This window comes from Empidonax traillii, unplaced genomic scaffold (assembly GCF_003031625.1).
Source record: "Empidonax traillii isolate 1590-97213 ecotype Southwest subspecies unplaced genomic scaffold, ASM303162v1 scaffold1677:size138040, whole genome shotgun sequence".
Classification (NCBI taxonomy): Eukaryota; Metazoa; Chordata; class Aves; order Passeriformes; family Tyrannidae; genus Empidonax; species Empidonax traillii.
Window position 1 is genome coordinate 58220 of NW_020956870.1, and position 4088 is coordinate 62307.

General features: G+C 44.3%; 1 protein-coding gene across 1 annotated transcript in view; it reads left to right on the forward strand.

Moving 5' to 3' along the window:
* Positions 1–4088, forward strand: part of RIF1 (replication timing regulatory factor 1) — a 32629-nt gene that overhangs the window by 4381 nt on the left and 24160 nt on the right. The window lies entirely within an intron of this gene.

Here is a 4088-nt window from a genome sequence, read left to right on the forward strand (position 1 = left end):
GGGAGGAAGGGCCGGGGGAGCGCCGGCCTCGGTTGGGATGAGGGAGGAAGGGCCAGGGGAGCGCCGGCCTCGGTTGGGATGAGGGAGGAAGGGCTGGGAGCGGCGGGGCCGCGGGGGGGGATACCGCGGGAGACACGCGGGGCTGAGGGAGGAGAGAGGGAGGGGAAGGAAGGAAGGAAGGAAGGATGGATGGATGGATGGATGGATGGATGTCTCCATCCTTCGAAGGAAGGAGCGAAGAAAGGATTGAAAGAAGGAAAGAGAAGGAAAGGAGGATGGGGAAAGGGAAGGAAGGGAGGATGGAGGGAGGAAGGAGCTCGTTGGCCTTAACAGGCTCTGAGCATCCCAGAGCCTCCCTCGTTTCCCGGGGAATCTGCAGAGGTGGGTGCGGGAAAATTGGGAAATAATAACTTTATTTTTTTTTAATGGAAAAAAAAAAAGGCCTGCATTTCAGCTCTGTGGTTGGAGAGGTGATGTTTTCATTGTGTTTCTCGGGTTTTGGAGTGGTCGCGCCTTGGTTTAATTGCGTGTCTTTCCAGAAGGTGCTTCTTCACTAACAGGTCCTGCCTTCACCTGCATCTGTCCCATTTTATCACGTGCAAAGGCACCATCTCTGTCCGTCAGTGTCTCCCATGGGTTCCTGCTCTGCAGTTCTGTAGTGACTTTTAAAACTGTAATTACTCAGATACCAGTTTTTACAACTTTTTAGTAAAAACTGACAGAGGAGAAAAAAAAAAAAAAGTCCTGACTTAATCCTTAAATCCCATCAGGTTTCTCAGGTTGTCCCCAGGATGACTGAACCTGTTGTGGGTTTTTTGTTTGCTCTGGGAAACTGATTGTTAACATTTCATAGGACAATTACTGATTCCCTGTGTGGATGGTTTTCACATGTGTGCAAAGTCACCCTTGCTTGTTGTCAAGCCAGGATTTTCCTGGGGTTGGGAGCCTGAATTCTGGGGCTGGTTATGAGGAGTGTGCTTTTTAAGCCCATAGATTTCTGTTAAATGTAACTTTTCAGCAGTCATTTAAAGTTTGGGTGTTAACTTTTAATGTTTTTAATAGAAGTTGACAAAGAAATTAAAGGGCTTGATTTTTTTTCTTTTTTTAATGCTCTCTAAGCACTAAAGGGGTCATTAATCACTTTTGTACTGTAACACAGTATTTTACTGCTGGGTCGTGTTGTGACTGACATTTTTGCCGTTTAACTTCTCCAGTGTTCTGTTTATTTCCTTCAAGGAAAACATCCTGGCTAATGTGTCTCAGAAATGGAAAGTTATGTGGGTTATGTTTGTAAATACTGTTTGTTTTCCCCCCTGCTCCTGAAAGTCGCCTGAGTGGTGAAGGAGGCAAAGCATTCGGTGCAGATGTCAGAAAACACTTTCCTCAACTCTGCAAGGTGTTTAAGGTAGGGGTTTTGTTTTTTCCATTCTGTTCTCTGCACTTGAGTGAACAAAGACGTGTTTGGGTAGGTGAGGTCAGCAGGCATTTGTAAGGCTCAGGGTCTTGGATGTGTTCAGGCAACATCACACACACAAATCCCATCTTCCAGCCTCTAGAAACACTTCAGAATTCACAAGATTTTTGAAGATTATTGTCAAGAGCCTAGCCATCTTTAACTTGTGGTTTAGGTATTTAAAAACACTTGGAGAGTCCAGTGATAGACCATGACATACATAACCAAAGTAAAGGAATTTACTTCAGGAAAGATGTCTAAATAGAGAGCAAAAGTGTCTTCAGCGCCTCAAATTGTCCTGTTGATTTGGAGTTTAGGGAACCAGGGTGAATTTGCTGGTGTTCAGACAGCTAAGACAGTATTTCTCAGCTGCTCCTGGAACCTGAGACTTTGTGGGTTTGTGTTCTTTTTCCAGGCACACATTGCCAGCCCAAACTTGGAGCTCAGTAATGCAGCACTGCAGGCCTTGGGATTCTGCACTTTTAATTCAGCTAATACAGCTGAATTATCTGGTAAGCAAACAAACCTGAGTGTGTAAATACATACAGGGAGCTCTTCCTTTGTCTGTCTTGGCATTTAGTTCAGTTTTGACCAGGTTTGCAGTCCCCAAGTGGTGCAGTGGCTTTGTCTCTGATGTGAGCAGTGTGAGCAGTTCACTCATTCCATCTTGTGCCTGAGGAAGGTGGTGATTTTTTATGCTCTTAACACTGGTTCTGTTTTGCTAACTTCTGATTTCACTGAATACTCTGGTAGTAATTGGGTTCTGTAAATAATTTTATAGAATTAGCTGTCAAAAAAAGGAAATCCAAAAGGAAGTTTGTGAAATCAGTAATCAAAAATCCAGGTGGAAAAAGAGTGAAGAGCCGGTTTGTAGAATTTGGGTGTGCATAGTAGTGCTCTTCCATATTTTTTCCACTCCTACCTGGTAATTCCTGATTGTTAAATCACAGAGTGGTTTGAGTGTGAAGAGACCATTAAAGGTCATTTAGTGCAGCCCCAAATATTGGGCTGCTGGGTATTTCCAATGGAACTAATCCAGAGTAATCCAAAATCTTATGACCTGCATTCCCAGAAAGTGCTAAACCCCCTTCAGCAGGGGTTTTGCTGCTGAGAACTCCAACCTTTGCATCCAGGTAGAAAGCACACAGGGGGTTGGGGAACAGGGCAGATGTCCAGCTGGGCTGGTCCCTGGCACTCCCTGCTGCACATTCCAGGGATTGGGCATGTCCAGTTGGAATAGCTCAGTTGGAATAGCTCAGTTGGAATAGCTCAGTTGGGAGCTGCTCGGTGTCACCTGTGTGGTGTGGAACAGGGTTGTGTTCTGGGGACACACAAGGAGTTGTGGCTGTTTGGTGTGGGAGCACGTGGTGATGCTTAAATGCAAGGAGCAAATTGTGTACAGTCAGTTATTGTCTTTTTCCTTCTCCTGGGGAGTGGTAAATGCTCTGGAATGACCTTTGCTAGAGAGAAGCTCAACCTCAGGCAAGCCTGACCTAAACCATCTGTGTGGGTGTGCAGGGGGCATTTTTCCTGTGACTCTGCCATCCTCAAATGGGTTCTTTTGGTCCTCCTACTCAGTTTTTCAGTGTGCTCTGCTTTCCTGTTATCCCAAATTTACCCTGATTTCCTCTGAGAACGAGACATCTGTAATAATGCCTGTGTGGTCCCTTTTCTTTCCCCCCATAACTCACTTTCCTTTAAAACATTTTTTAACTGGGTGATAAATGACAGTTCGTTTCTTTAGGGAATGTCAGGCTCCAGAAATAATGAACTCCTGAGAACAATGGAAGGTTTGGAATGAGGACAAACAGCTTCTGTGTGCATTTCTGGTTGAGAAAAGCTGCCTGTTAGCCCTGAAGTTTCTCTGATTTTGAGATCATTTGCCCACAGAGCCCAGACTTGTAATAAACCAGACTTCAGTAGTTTGGAATTTTAAAGGAATACAAGTTTTCTTCATCAGTCCTCCTGGTTACATGTCCTGTTTAACCTTATTAATTTCTGTGGACTGAGTTACAGTTTTACTCCCTTCTTTAATGACAAAACCTCTTGTAGACCCTAAAATGAATTTATTTATGTCAGTGTAGCAGTGCTGCTAAATTCACTGGAAATCCACGAAGTTTTGAAGAGTTAAATACTTAATTTATAGCTCTAAAAAAAAAAAACTCTAAAGCTGCCTTCTAGTTTTATGGTTTTGTGAATTCTTGCAAAGCCAATATCAACATTAACAGTGCCTGTATATTGACACATTCGGAGCTTTTTTGCTACTTTACTCTGAGAGAAACCGCCCGAAAACGTAATGTTTGAGGCATGAAATCACTGATGCTTGTCAATGAACAGATCTTCAGCAGTGTTAAGTGAGCAGAACGACCTGGAGCTGATGTTTGTTGTGCTTTCAGCCGCTGAAATGCAGGACTTGCTGTCGGCGGTGAACGGCGTGGCTGTGACGTCGTCGGACAAAAACACTCGCACTCGGGCACTTTGGGTCATCTCTAAGCAGGCCTTTCCTCCTGAAGTTGTCCAAAAGGAGGTGAGTTTTTCCTCTTTTTTTTTTTTGCTGGCTTGATTTGTCAGGGAGAAGGGGCTTGTGCAGGAGCTTTTTGAATCTGAAGGTCGTTTCCCATCAGATTTCACAGCC